Below are 15,723 nucleotides of genomic sequence, written 5' to 3'. Positions count from 1 at the left end.
AGAGTTTAAGTTACTCCTTGGTTCTTACCTTCATATCCTGTCTTGATTTTGACCTCTTTTGAATATTCTTGTTCAGGGAGTCTGGATCTTTCAATCACTTAAGTTGTAGCCCACTATACTAGAGCTCTGTTGCTGTGATGGTAATGAATCCTTAATCTTAAAACTAAGTGCCAGTCATGAGTGTGTCCATATCCATGAAATCTGACCTTCACACTATTTTTTCTTCTCTAAAGTGAAATAGAAATGCCAAAGGGGCTGAATGGAGAGTGTGCTCCTCTTCTACCTGAGATTTTGTGGCAAGGACAGTGTTTCCATTTTCTTTTCTGTTCTGTTCTAACCAACCCCCTGCCCTTCCAGTCCCTGAAGAGTAGACTGTTAGGGAGAACACTCTAGGGTAATTTCACAAGGATTTTTCAAAATATTTTCCTGTCAGAGCCATGAAGGGATCTTCTTGGATATTTACCATGAGAACCTCATAGAAAACAGAGGTATAACCCCAAACCTTCAGGCTGCAGCTACCAGGAGTTAATCATCTCCTGATAGTTCACACTAAGCCTCCAGCAGTTTCTCAAAGTTGCTACTGAAATCTTTCCACCAGTTTATGGCTATAGCGACCTCTGCTTCAGATCTTGGGCAACAAAGTCTCTGTTGGGACTCTCTGAATCCCCGGCTTTTTCAGATTTGGGGGAGGCAGTTTGCCCTGGAAATTTGTTTTTCTGATTTGTATAAGAAAAATTATTGAAGTTTATTTGTTAGTTGTAATCTGCTTTTCCTTATTGTAAGATAGGGATGACAAAATACAGGATCTTTGTATATAGGAACTTGACATCCTTAAATTCATTAAAAAACAAAAAACAAACAAAAAACCCTTATATCTCCACTACTGAAATTTACATTGGTGGAAGCATCCAGGGAGGACAGGTTTTTGTTTTGTTTTTTAAACAAAAATAAAAAACTAATATTTAAGAGGAACAGATTTTTTTCCTTACTCTAATATAATGAGATAGGGAAATTGACAGAATAAGGTTGAATTTTCTCTTATGGAATTTTAATTAAATTCAGGAGGGTACATTCTTCAGATTTTGTAAGTACAAGATAGAATGTGAACTGAAATTCATTTGACCTGAATTCTTTATATTTAATATAAAATTATGCATGTGTGTGTGTATGATCATTTTTCTTAAGTCAAGTGTTCATTACAATTATTTACTATATTTTAAAATTTCCTAATGATCATTTCACTTTCCAAGTTTGTAATTTTAAATTCAGGAAATTTACATCATTTAGAATATACTTTATAAAAGTATTCATCAAAATTAATCATAAATAAATATATTCAAACCCTCAAACTGTTAAATTCCCTCAATTTTTTTCCAAAGCAAACAAAAACAAAGAAATTACCTTTGGGCAAAAACTGAAAATGGAAAATTTTAACCAAAGGGGAATTATTTAAAAATTCTCAAGTGTCCTCAAATCAAAGCTTATAGTGGAAACTCTTTCACAAATTTAATTATATTGGTCATTTTCCCCAATGTTTATAATGGTTTACGATATCTAAACTGGATGCAAAAGCAAAGTACAAATGTCAGGCCTAAAACCACATAAAGGCTCTTAATATTTAGGCTAATTTCTATTCTCCTTAAGGCATTTGTTGTGAAATATGGACATCTTCTGCAAGTAACTGGCACAGCTACATCCCCAAATCCTGGGAGAATTATATAGAAGTTTCAAGAGTTAAAGAATTACTCCTCTCTTCAATAACTAAAAGAATAAAATCTCAATTTTTCTTCATAAAAATTGGATATGATAAATATTTTTTATATTATGGGGTGCTTTAGTTTTGGAGATTGGACACTCTTGGGCCCATGTCCATGTGTGTAGTGAAGTATATAAATTAAGAGTTAATTATTAGCCCAAAGAAGAAATGGATGTGAAGTGGGGGAGTATGTCCTTTACTAAACTGTCACCATTCTTGAACCTTCTTGGTTCCAGTTCAGATGGATGCTTGAGTGCAGAAATCAGTTTTCAAGCTGCAAGTACATTTGTTTTGCAAAAGAAAGAGGTTATTGGATTAGTAATCCATAGCCATTTGTCATGCAGTTATTATCTGCCAAACACCAAGCTGGTTTTCTTCCCATCTTTATCTTTAATTCGAGGGGATACATATTATCCTTCTTCTCTAAATGCTGTTATTAACTGGTGGACTCTTTTGGACTGCTCTTCACTCATTGGGTATCTGTTCTAGTTGGGAGCAGAGATATCTGGGAAAAGTAAATGAGAGGGCTATAAAAAGGGAACTGGCCAATTCCAGGGGATAGAGGGATCATTCTTCTTCCAGGGTCCCTTTCAAGGAAAGAAGCTGTTCAACCTAACTAGGCAGGCCTGCCTGGGGTTAACTCAGTCACTCAACATAGAACAAAGACAATCATGTGATCACATCAGAACCCTCTTAGGGGTTGCCAGGGCACTATATCCACCCTGAGTTAATTTTAATAAACTCAAGATTGCAATGGCTTGCTGAAGTTTTGGAAGCCTTACAGTTGCTGTGATGTTTGGCTGGATTCGTGGAACTTGGGCATGGATGTCTTCACTTCAGCTCTGAAGCAGAGTTCTGAACAGGAAAGCAAATCCCTTCTCTTATTGCAAGATTTTCAATCTCTCCTATAGTTTCTTCCCCTCCCCTGCTTCCTAGTACCTACATATCCACACAATATGGCTTGTTTGAGAGAACTATTCCTGTGAGACATGTGATAATCAGTCGTCTTTTCCCCCGCAAATTTAGGATGCCTAGTTGATTATCCTGGGAGATCATCTCCTACTCTTTGCTTGGAAGCACTTAACATTTTCCTGTCCTTTGTCTGTCTGCAAGCATGAGAGATGCTGTCTTCATCCATTAGCTTGAGCACAATGGTGTTGCTTGTTTCTTTTCTACCTTATGTACAATATCAATAGACAATGTGAAAATTTCATATGTAAACAGGTCAACTGTATATTCATGATTGCTATTATGTTCCTTTATTTTGAAAAAGCATTTATTTTTAATACTATTGTTTCAGGAAGCTCTGGTCTTACCCTGTGGGCACGTCCCCTCCCTGTAAGAAAGTTCTCTATCCTTCAGTCCTCACTACTCTGAGGCTTCAGGAAAAGCAATTTTCACATTTGGGAAGGAGTCTGTGGATTGCATCTGGGAGTGTTCCAACCTGCATGTAGTCAGAACAGGGACCCTTGGGGAGAAAGGAATGGGGTCCTGCCCCTGAGGTAGCTAGGCATTAGGTGGTTGGGCTCAGTCATCGCTCAAATGTATATGTAACACCACTATTGGCCAGCACTTGGCCTCTCATTTAGGAAGCAATGCAGACAAACCTCCTAGCCCTCCGGAACTTCCATGATTGTCAGGAAGTTAGTCAAGCCCACCAGCCATCTTGGCAGATGAGGGGCACAGGATGTTAGAGGTGACAGCCTCCTCACCTTCTCTAGGTATAGAAACCTGCAGTCAGATGTTTGTGAGGAGTGGCTTCAAAAAAAGAAGTGAGTGGTCTTTGGGCCAGTCGGGAGGGCTCCTGTTCTAAGAGGGGCCAATTGAGGGGCTGTTGTCAAAGATAGCTGGGTAAACCCCAATTTCCACCCTGTGTGATTTCCATCAGAGGACTCAACTCTGGGGCTTATACTGTAGAAAGGACATAGTGTGCTGCAATGGGATTCTGGACACCCAAAGAGCAGAGGAGTGTTTGGGGCCTCAGAACCAGGCTCTGTGAGGATCCCATCCCAACACAGCCAATCCCAGCCTGGGTTGCCCATACTTTTCTGTACAGAGACTGGACAGCAAGTGTGGGGATCCCCTTACCCATACATGTGCCTCAAATGTTGCCCTTTTGATGTGGTGCATGGGCCACTCATTGGGAAGCCCACAATGCAGGGACCTTGGGAGGTGCTACCTAAAGGACAGGCCCAGTCCCTCATGACTCCCTGTCTCACTCCACACTCCACAGAACCCTCTGCTCCATCATTGAAATGTGGCTGTGCCTCTATCCAGAATATTTTTGAGGTCCCAAGACTTGGACAACCTGAAATATCTCAGGGCCTTCCTGTTACTCATTATGCCTGAATCAGAGGGGACCTTCCATGTCCTTCCCCAGCTGAAGAACACAGATCCTGTGAGTCTGAGCTCTCTGATTATGGGGATGGGGCCTGGGGTGGATGACTGAAGGTGTGTGTAGAGGAATCTCTGCTGGTGCCCCTGGGATCTGCCATATGGTCCCAAGACACACAAGGCTCACATCCTGCAGCTGATGGAACCTAGTCTGGGAAGATGTCCTACTGGGGAGGGCCTGGGCTATTCTCAGAGGCAGGGTTCTAGTGTGAATTGGGAAAGGCCCAAGGAAAGTCAGTCATGTTGGGTGTTTTCTCCTGCAGCTCTAGCACCACCCCAAGTGATGTAATTGCCTCCAGCAGCCATGGCCTAATTTACCTGCTTACATTTTGGGGAGCATATTATCACATTCCCTGTGAAGGAGGAGGAATAGCCCTGAAAACTGAAGTTGGCCCTACACCACTACACCAGCACTGACCACACAGGAATTTATGCAGCCATGAGTGGCCACTGTAAACCTTCAGGAAGAGGAGACAGCTTAGCTGCCACTAAGCAAGTGAGTGGACATTGAACGTTATCCTCCACTTGATATATATATACATATATCATATATATATATATATACGTATATGTATGTATATATATATATACGTATACGTATGTGTATATATATATATATACGTATATGTATGTGTATATATATATATGTATACGTATGTGTATATATATATGTATACGTATGTGTATATATATATATATACACGTATATGTATGTGTATATATATACACGTATATGTATGTGTATGTAATTACATATGGTGCTCCAAGCTGCCATCCCATCCTTTGAAAGAGAGCCACCTTTCCTGGCAGTAACATAAATTTCAGGCACCAAAACACCAGAGACAGAAAGTCAAGAAACTATTAGGCCAGCAGCCCTCCACTTCTCCTGGAATGTATGCTCACCACCCAAGTTCTAATGTTTTCTATGGCACCTCCCACATGTGAGCTTCTGAGCATTACCCAGTGCTGGACCCCCCAGCTCGGCTCTCCGTCCACTTCCCTCTGAGATTGTCTATTTTTTTGTGATGGTAATTCTTTCATTTTTAGGATGGCATTGTAAATATTTTTAGTGACAGTCTTTTATGTTGACCTAAAAATGCTCATCTATTCACCAGGCTATGCCACCATCAGCACTGTGTAGCTGCTGATGGAGCCCATGTAGAGCTCATGGTGCTGTAGGAGAGGACACAAACAGGCCATCCTGGAGAAGGTGAGATAGAGGCCCCTGTGTATGGAGCAGAGGTGATTTCAGGCTATTATAACTCATACTGTGATCTGTGATATTAACTATTTTAACTGTCATGTGGCACTAAAAATCCTGTTCATATAAGATAACAACCTTAATATGTGCATTCTTATTGCTCCACAGATCATGGCTCACTATCCTCTTATTCTCCTAGACACTCTATTGAAGTTAGAACCATTAATAAATCAGTAATGGTCTGTACTATTTAAATAAAAGGAAGAGTCTTATGCTTTGCACTTCACATAAAAAGTTGTGCATCTTGCACTACGTTGTCACACTGAGAATGCAAAGGATATGTTCATGAAGGAAATTAAAGGGCTGCTCCAGGGCATATGTAAATGACAAGAAAGCAAATAACAGCATTATTTCTCATTTGGAAAAATCTTTTCATAGTGTGGAGAAAAGAAGAAACGACCCACGTTCCATTCAGCCAAAGCCAAATCCAGATAAGGCCATCACTTTAGATTGTTCTACTGACAAGAGAAGTGAGAAAGCTGCAGAAGTTTGAAGGTGCCAGAGTTTGGTCCATGATGTTCTTGGCAAGAGGCTCCTCTCCATAAAATAAAAGTGCAAGGCAAAGAAGCAAGTGCTGATGCAGAAGCTCTTGCAAGTCATCAAGGAGGTCTTGCTAACCTATTTGATGAAGATGTTTTGTGGGTTAGGTAGTAGGTGTCCCCAGAAGCTCATGGGTGAGCCAATGCAAGGTTTATCAGTGAGATGATTCAGTTTTGAGATCAGTGAGTTAATCCCCTGACAGAAATGAACAGGCAACAGTCATGGAAGGGCATGTGATGGACCCTTCCCAAGCCTGGGGGTGCAGGTGGCACCTGTGGAAGTGTCCAGTGGCTGTGAAATAAGTCTGGTTTCCAGGACTAAAGCTTATAGAGGCCAGCCTTAGCATTCCACAGCAGGGTTCCACATTGGAGTTTCCCAGTGACCAGGAGCAGTGTCAGGATTCTGTAGCAGGAGCATCCATCTGTGAGGAGGATGTCAAACAGGAGTCCATGGCAGTTTGGGGAGCCCAGATATATCAGTGGCAGGATGGAGACTTGGCCTCAGGCTTGGAGGACAGCCACAAGCAGGAGCCAGGGCAGTGAAGCCTTGGCGTTGGGCCTCTGTGGAAGTGTCAGTGTCTGGAGTTCAGTTATGGCAGTGGTGGCAAAGGCAACTGAGGAGTCTGGAGGTGGCAGCAGCAAGCCAGGCATCCAGACAGGAGCATCCTTATCCTCTGGTGGTGGTGGGAGTCTGGTCCCAATGCAGTGGTAGTGGCCATGTGGGGACTCCAGTGGCCACAGTGTGGAGCTCTGGTAGCGGTTATGGTGACAGCATGGGACAGTGGGCCTCAGAGTCAGAGGGCAACTGGAGGCTGTGATGGTCTCTGCAGTGGCTCCTCCAGGTGACTGGTCTTGATGCTAGTAGGGCCTGCCTGGTCAGGAAGCAGGACACAGGAGCTGGTGGTACCCAGTGAGCTGCTGAGGACCTTATACTGACCAGGCCAGCCATGCCTGGCATTGGCCTTGAGTCCACCAGTTGGCTCCTCGCCTGATCCTTGAGCCCCTCCCTGGGTTTTAGCCTCTAAGGGGCGAGTAGGCCATCTGCCAGCTGGGGCAGCCATTGGAGAGGACACCGACCCTCCCCAGCCACATCTCCCCTGGGCTGTGGCAGCAGAGTGCAGAGGTGGGAGGTGGGGGGGGCTAGCAAATCCTCACCCTCCAAGCACATCCTGGGGCAGGACAAGAGTGGAGGGCACCGGTGGCAGAGGGAATCTAAGGGGGCAGAGCCTTCTGTCTTGGTCTTCTGCTGCCCTTAGCCACAGAAATGTGCTTTGGGGGTGAAGATATCCTAGGACCTCTGCTCTCTGTCCCCACAGCCCATGCAGGATGTGGCTGGGGACAGTGGGGTTCTCTCCTAAGGCCATCTCAACCTGGCAGACAGCTCAGTAGAAGTTGTACCGGGGGATGAGGTGAGCAGACACCAAGTGGGCTCATGGCCAGAGCGAGGCATGGCAGCTGAGGGCAGATAAGTTCCTGGACAGCTGCCTGGGTACTGCTGTCTCCCACATGCTTCTTTCTGAGCTGGCCAAGTCCACCAGGAGAAAGACCAGGGCCTGGAGCTTCCAGAGGCCATCCCAGCTACTGGTCACCTTCTCACTCTGACACCCACTATCCCATGCCCTCACTACCACTGCCAGCCTGGAGCTCTTTGCTGTAGCCACCCAGACTCCCCACATGGCCACTGGATGCCACCTTCACCACCCTGCAGCCGGACCCCAATTACTGCTACAGGTTGGAGATGCTCACTGCTGGACACTGCCTGTTGTTGCTGCCCCTGCTTCTGGGCTCTTCTGGTGCCACCACCATCATGCAGCAGTTGAACTTTCAAACTCCAGCTGGACTCTGACACTGCCCACCTAGGAACCAACGTCACTGCACTTCACCCCAAGCCTGATATCCAACCCCTATACTGAGGACCCCTGATGCAGGTGCATGTTGCTCTCACCCCTGCCAGACTCTGGAGCTCCACCCTGCTGCCACCAGACTTTAACATGGACACCAGACAGTGACACTCAGCACTGGATGTCAACTTCATTGCAACTGCAGCCAGACTCTTGTCACTATGGCAGGATGACAACCCTCAGAACTGGATGCCTCTGTTGTCACAACCACTCTTTCTGGATTCTTCCACAGTCACCGCCACCATGAGTAGGAAGCAAGGTATATAGCTGCATGCTGACTCCTCCACAGACACCCACACCCCATGCCAATCCTCCACTCCTGACTTTTGATGCCTGATGTCCTATGCTAAAAGTGGCTGGATGCTGCTATGGCCACCAGATGCCCCCATTTCATTTTGTGTCATTGGAGTGAATTGACTCCAAGGCTGCTGGTCTGCTCAAGATATACAAGAGCTGGGAAACTGGGCATTCTCTATCACAGTCACCTCACCATGCTGCCTGCCTTTCGCAAACCCGCCCCCCCAGGACCAGCCACCAGTCCTCAGGACCCTTGAGGAGTTATTGCTCTAACTCAGGGAACTCATCCAAATAAACTAGTGAGCACAATAAATAAAGGCTGGGGTCCTCACAGCAGGCAGTGGGTGGCTCTAGGTGGGTCCAGCTCACTGCTGAGGGAGCAGTTTCAGGGCCTGGAAGCTGCTGACCTGGTCTGGACCTGATCCTATAGGGCAAGCTGGAGAGGGATCTCTGGATGCTCTGGGAGTCCATCCCTGGAAGCACCTTCTGGTCCTTTCTCCTAAACTTCCCACCACGTCTTCTTCCCCTATCCCCCACTCCTCCCTGAGGGGACTCTGAGTCCTGGACATAGGGCCATATGGGCACTGGGTCTCTGGGCAGTGGTGTGAGGCCTGAGCACACTGCAACAGGCTGGGGACAGCCAGACTGGCCATACCTGGACTTGGAGAAAAACAGCCTATTGGGAAAATACCCTCCTTGATCTACCAAATTTAGCCTGACACTGGCTTCTTCCAAGAGATTATCAAGAAAGGAAAAAGTTAGCAAATTTTGTCTGGCTAAGGGGTAGTGTGAGGAGAGGTAAAGACTTCAGAATGGGTAGAGCTGTATTCAAATCCCTGGGTGACCTTGACCAGGGTGCAGAACTAGGTACAACCTTGGGTTTGCATCTGGTAAAGTAAAGATGGTGAGAAGGATAAGCCAAGGGTAAATTAAGCTGCTGAGCACTGCCTAAACTTTGGGATCCAAGTAAGCATATGACATAATTTCCATGCAGAAATATATTCTGAGCTTAAAGTTAACCCACTTTGAAGTGCAATTGACCTTTGAGACAGAGGGTTAAAATTTATTTTTTAATTTTTAGATGAAATAATAATATATGGAAGATCATAAGCCAATGTTGGGTCAGGCTTCTGAAATTATATGTTGTTTTCAAATTTGTTTAAAGTTACTTTGAAATAAATCTACATAGTTCAAGCCTCCTGGGATATCCCCCACCTCTGTCACACCCCCACACTGAGCACTGTCCACAATCCCTTACTCTTCTTTAGAGTGTCAACAAATATGTCAATACATGTATGTACACATGCAGAAATATACATTATGTAATATTTTGTTCCTTTTGGAATTTCCTGAAAATAAAATCTTACGTACATTCTTTTGCAGCTTTGTCTCCTTAATTTGCACCCTTTAAGCTGAGCATCAGGAAGAAGGAAACACCTGACAATCTCAAGGATCAGAAGGACACCAACCCTGCTCAAGTCACTCTGGAAGCTGACTAGCCTGCATGTGCCCAAAGCTAGAGGAAACATCAGCCCTGCTTCAGCCACTGTGGACTGGATGATCCACACAAGGTGTAAGATAAACTCACCAACAGGAAAATGGACTGTTTCTCCCTCTAAGACAGCTCTTGTACTGTCATTGCCACCACTTATTCTTTAATATACAGAGTCCTTTCTTTTGTCTTGACTCTAGGACTGATAACAATCAAACACATAGTTAACAATATCAGAAAACTACCACATGGACCAGTTCAAACCTGAAAGGGTATTACAGTTGGCATCCAAGCTCACTATTTGGTGGATGGTTTCCTATTCTTGATGGATTCAAATCTTAATTGACATAGCAGGGATTATGCTATGAACTTGTTCATTTCTTCCATGTTTGTTTCCTCTTTACATTACAACTAGTGGGTCTACTATAGAAGCAGCTGTTAAAAAAAAACAACAACTATGATGTGACATTATATAAAGCTTAAAGCCAAGAAGACAATAATGCTTTTTGACTTAGAGGATTAAATAGTGAACATCAAAGGGGGTAATGATGTAGCCCACAGAAAACCCCCAATTCATTGTAAGGTGTAAGCCTCTCTCCTAGTCAAGAAGATATTGTTTAAGAAGTGAGCAGGATTTCTAGAGAACTTATTGTGCTTTGAGCTCCTCTTTGTTGTGAAGGCTGGGTTTCTTGTAAAGGCCTGAAGGGCTGGGGTTGTGGTCAGTGACAGAGCACTTGCCTAGCATATGTGAGACCTGGGGTTTGATTCTCGGCACCACATAAAAATAGAAAAAAAATACATGTATTATTCTCATCTACAATTTTTAAAAAAAGGTCTCCAATCATGTATGTTGATGTGTAAAAGATCTGTTTCCATAGTAAAAAATTGTGAAACCTCTGTCCAACCTAAGAACGTAGAATAAAATCTAACTGTTATGTTAACCATTGTGTTGTACAACCACCCACTGAAGTCTCTGAGAATTTCCAGACCTGGGGTCCAGAGATTGTTTGGCGTTAGGCCTTCTAGATTGCTGCAGCTTAAATAAATCTGCTTCCTCCAAATTCCTCAGGTGTCCAGCCTCATCTATCCTACATCAATGCCTGCTTGAAATGCTAGAGTGTCCCCATTCTTGAAGGGCACACAGAGACAGTCTCTCAGACTGTGTCACATATGAATTCTATGAAAAGTCATTCATCACAAAAAAAACTAAAGGCAGGTTACACTATAGGGACTTCCTGGAAGTAACATCAAATTTGCATGATAAAACTTGTACACCTATATTGAATTGCCGTGATATACCCATAAAGATATACAAATGAAATGAATAAAAATTTTTAATTCAGGGGAAAATATGTTTTGTGAGAAATCTGAAAGCCATGCTTGCATTTTGTGTTGTTTTAAATGTTATACTGTAATAATATTTGATAACATCATTACACTTTTTAAATCTGAAAAAGACATCAGAATTTTGTAGCATAATATTGTCAAAAAGGGAAAAATGTATTGATTATAAGCAGAGCTAACAGTTGAATTAAAGTTTTGCACCAGACACCAATTCCATCAGAACCACAGTCTGGTGAAGCCACCACTTGGTTTCTGCCCAGGCAAGTGCCCATGTGTGCCTCGCTCTTTGCCACCCAGTAGATAGGAGCCCTGACTGAGGGTGGTGGGACCTGAATTCCAACCCCCTTAGTGCTTATCTTGGGGCAACTTGCACAGCTGTGCTCTGCTTTAATTTCTTCTCTGTGAGGACTTGTGTCCATTCTGCCCATGGAGCTGTTGAAGATCAGTGAGGAGCTTCATCAAGTTTAAGGAAGACTGGATGCTGTACAGTGTGAGGAGGGACATCCTGCCAAGGGTAACTCTGTGACTGACCCCCACCCTCTCCATGCTCTCTCAATAGATATATGAATCATCAGAACAAAGGGAGTCAATTAAGAAATACACCAAGAAAGATTAATGGGGCTATTACTCACTCTTGGAAGGATCAGTTGGGGTCATTGTGAAGCTAGAATTTATGGCCATAGGAGTTTCAATAAATTTTATTAGAGAAATTTTCTTAGAATTTCAGGAGAAAAAGGTTCTGTCTGGTCATTGACGCCAATATCACACTAACATAGTATTTACTTGTAAATGAAGCCCCCTCCCACTTAATATGATGGCCACTATGACAGTTCCGGAGAGGACCAACTAAGGTCAAAACCTCTACCCCCTGACATGAAGTAGTTGAACACATGATTGGCAAAGAGTGGAGAAAGTGGACCCAATTCTCAGGGAATCATAAAATACCAATGAATTTGGAGACAGCACTCTTTCCTTCCTTTTTCTCTTCGGGCAGCTGACCCACTCTCTAGAGAATGCTCCTTATTTGAGCCTTACATTACTTTAAGAAAAAGTTATCTTGCATTGCCTTTGGTGTCTGACTTCAAATTTTCTTTCTTTGGAACACAAGAAGTGAGGTTTGGAGCTTCAACTTCCCACTCTCCAGTGACATCTAACCAGGTGCCTTAACTCAGATTGACAGCCATCTACAGGAAGGCATTTGAACCTCACCTTGTTCCTCTCCCAACTTTGGTTGAAATGATGTCTAACTTAGCCCCTGATAACTTGCAGTTTACTTTGGGTTTCTCTGTCTACACTTTCCTCTGCTGAAATCTCTTTCATATGTCACACGCATACCTGATGTCATTTATGTTGTCACTGTTCATCTTTTTTACCTGTTAATAACTGTAGTGACACCTTTTGTTTTTCCTGCTGATATGTTGATGTACACTGTCTCTTGCTTTTGTGTCATCCTTTTGAGCAAGGCCATTGAGAGGCAACGAGGGTCCACTGTTATGGCTGTTGCCTTATGGTGTCCCCGTGACTCTCTTCAGCAATGAGCATCATACCACCATTTTCTAGAGGCTGCTTTCAGAATCTGGAGGGCAATGAGTTCACCACCTTTACCTACTTACAAATCATCTCATGGGGCACTAGTTGAAGATCCCTCACAACTAAGAAACCTTTTCTCAGTTGGTATCTTTTCTTCACCAAAATGGTAATTATGGTTCTTACTCTACAGTGACTGAATGGACCCTATCTCCCCTCACATTTATTATTCCAAAGGAAAGCCAAAGAATATAATGACTCTTGCTCTTTTCTATGTCACTTATCCTGTTGTTATTTTTGGACTATCTATGCTTCCAACAGAGTGACACAAAACCACCTGCTTTCCCTCCCCTACTTTTCAAAATCATGCCCATCCTACTCTTAAATGGATTAAGGGTCACTTCCCAAGTTATATCAACTGGCTGGCATAAGGTTATTAAATATTCAATAAGATTACAGGCTTCAGCAACAGAGTTCATCAAATGAGGCACGAGTTGATGAATTTGGAAAGGCATTCTATGGAACCACACAGGGATGACTCCTGGTTCTGGGTTTAACATGGAATGTATGAGAGGGACACATTCAGTCCTTCATTTCTCTTGCCTGTCAGTACTACTAGGGACTCCTGGGGGTATTGACAGACTTATCTTCAGGCAGTCTAAACTACAATACTCTTTCCCCATTAGATTCATGTTGCAGAAAGCAAGGAAAATGGCCAGAAGTCCCCTAAATAAGGCTTTCTTTTTACTAAGGGATTCAAAAAATTATGTGCTATGTGGAGCACTGATGAGGCCTTTCTAGCAATGATGAGTCAAAACATTACTGGCCTAGAGTATCCCCAAACCACACCTCCCTTCCTCTCAACAATGTACTTACCATTCTAATCTGTCAAAATTGAATTCTCCCACTCTCCTCTGTACCCACCATTACCTGCTCCTATTTCCTGCAACCCTGGTTTCCCTCATTATGAGTCTGTCCCTACTCAGCCCACTGCCATGTTACACCCATCACAAGAGAAAAATGGAGAATCATGACTGATTAAAGTGCAGGTACTTTTTCTATGCAAGATCTAATGCAAGCCCAACAGGAATTATGAAGGCTTACTGATGACCCTGATAAATATATAGTGGGATTCCAACATTTAACCCAGGATTTTAAGGTAATCTTGAGACATATAACAGTAATTTAGAGTCAAACTCTAACAAACAGAGACATAAGGGGACAGAAGTTGCTAAGGTGTGGAGGATGATTGACATCATACGAACACTTTATACCCTGTGGGCCCTTCTGCTGTTCAAACTGAGCATCCTCATTGGAATTATGATGAATCACTTGGAAGGTGGCAGAGGGATCACTGATTTCACTGGAGTGAAATCACAGGGCTTTTGTAGACAGATTAAAGGAAGGCTTAGTAAAATATGCACACTTAGACCCTACATCTCTTGAAAGGCAACTTATTTTAAAAGATAATGTTTTCTTTAAGTTACCTTTAAGGCAAATGGGTATTTCATTCTTCAAGTTGCTCCAGATATTAGAAATTACAAAATTGGTATCAGGCCTTGGGACTTCCCCTAAAGGCAGCCACCCAGGTCTTTTATGATCAAACCAGGAGGAAACTAAGGGACCTAAAAAAGGAGAGAAGAGGAACAAGAGACCAATACAAGTATGGACTGCAGCTCTTCATGGCCACCCTCTTCCCCCCCCCCCCCACAGGACCCTTAAGCCTAGGTGTCTATCATCATTACAGAAATGAGGGCAGTAGAAGAAAGACCACACAATTAAGGGCAAGCTTCCAAAGACTTCTTGCCCTATATGTGGCAGGAGAGGTCACTGGAAAGTACCTCTCCATTACTCCCAGTGGCTGGGGAGGCTGAGGCATGAGGACTGCAAGTACAAAGCCAGCCTCAGAAAACTAGCAAGGCCCTAAGCAACCCAGGAAGACCCTGTGCTTGAATAAAATATAAAAAATGGTCAGGGATGTTGCTTAGTGGTGAGTTGCCCCTGGGCTTAATCTCTGGTGACCCCACCATAAAAACCAGATTTGCATTCCCCAAAAGATACTCTGTCCTCACCACCCTTGCCATGGAGACTATTTTTATTTGGTTGTTTTCTAGTACTTTCTGGTGGAGGAAATTGCTGGGTTTTGGAATAACTCATTCTATCTAATGTTTCTCTGTCTCTTGTTGTATCAATTTTTTTGTTATAGTTGTGTCTTCTTGTTTTTTCACAGGGCATTTGCCTCTAAGATGATTTTACAATCTGTTTCTCCTATATCAGATGTTGTGGCCCCCTGGATAGACCTTAACTCATAATCAAGGGCATTTCACTGACTGCAAGTATGGGAGATACCTACCCTGATCAGCAGAAAGTAGGTGATGATTTGATTTAATCACCATTGTCCCCCCTTTGATTTAGGGTCTCCAACCTTGGCAGGGGGTATTAGGTAGCAGTTAGTAGTAAAAAGTGAAATGCAAACCAATAACATGGCAATGTCATGGGTTTTCTTTAAAGTTGTTTTTAAGGTTTTCTTTAAGTTACCTTTAAGGCAAATGGGCAATCATATAACTTACAGAAAAACAACAGGTGTGGAAACCTTGAAAAATAAACAGGGAAAAGAGACCTAATTAAAATATATATCCTGAAAAGAAGAATAATGGGGCTATTACTAACTCTTGACAGGATCATTAGGTGTCATTGTAAAGCTAGAATTTATGGTCATAGGTATCTCAATATACTTCAGAAGAGAAGTTTTCTTAGTAGTGCAGGGGCAGTAAGGTAAATTCTGCCTGGACATTAACCTGAATATTCATATTAACATATGACTTGTAGATGGAGTCCTCTGAACAAGAAGCCCACCATAGGAGTTCTGGAGAAGGCCAACTAGTGTCAAAACTCCACCACCCAACATGAAGGGGGTGAACACCTGATTGGCCAAGTGTGCTGAAGTTAGACCCAGTTCTCAAGGCAACCACAAAACACCAATAAATTCAGAGACAGCACTGGTTCCTGTTGTTCTCTGCTGGGAGACGACCTTGAGAGTGTTCTCTGTTGAGAGATGACTCATGAGAGTGAATTCTCTTTTACAGTTTTCAGCATCTGTCTCTAAGTTTTCTTTCTTCTGAACCCAAGAACTGGGGTTTGGACCTTCAGCCCCCACTCTCCTATGACAGGACAGACTCCTGGTCATTTTTGGATAGGACAGTCTCAAGCAT

The 15,723-nt window shown here is 43.3% G+C and overlaps 1 long non-coding RNA gene across 1 annotated transcript; it reads left to right on the top strand.

Moving 5' to 3' along the window:
• Positions 1–3,945: 3,945 nt before the first annotated feature.
• On the top strand, positions 3,946–11,529 carry LOC125611555. The gene is made up of 4 exons (XR_007341769.1): positions 3,946–4,154; positions 4,414–4,646; positions 7,905–8,110; positions 9,532–11,529. It is a non-coding gene; the product is annotated as an uncharacterized LOC125611555 (long non-coding RNA).
• The last annotated feature ends 4,194 nt before the right edge of the window (positions 11,530–15,723 follow it).

This window comes from Marmota marmota, unplaced genomic scaffold (assembly GCF_001458135.2).
Source record: "Marmota marmota marmota unplaced genomic scaffold, marMar, whole genome shotgun sequence".
NCBI lineage: Eukaryota > Metazoa > Chordata > Mammalia > Rodentia > Sciuridae > Marmota > Marmota marmota.
This window is presented reverse-complemented; position numbering and strand designations above follow the sequence as displayed.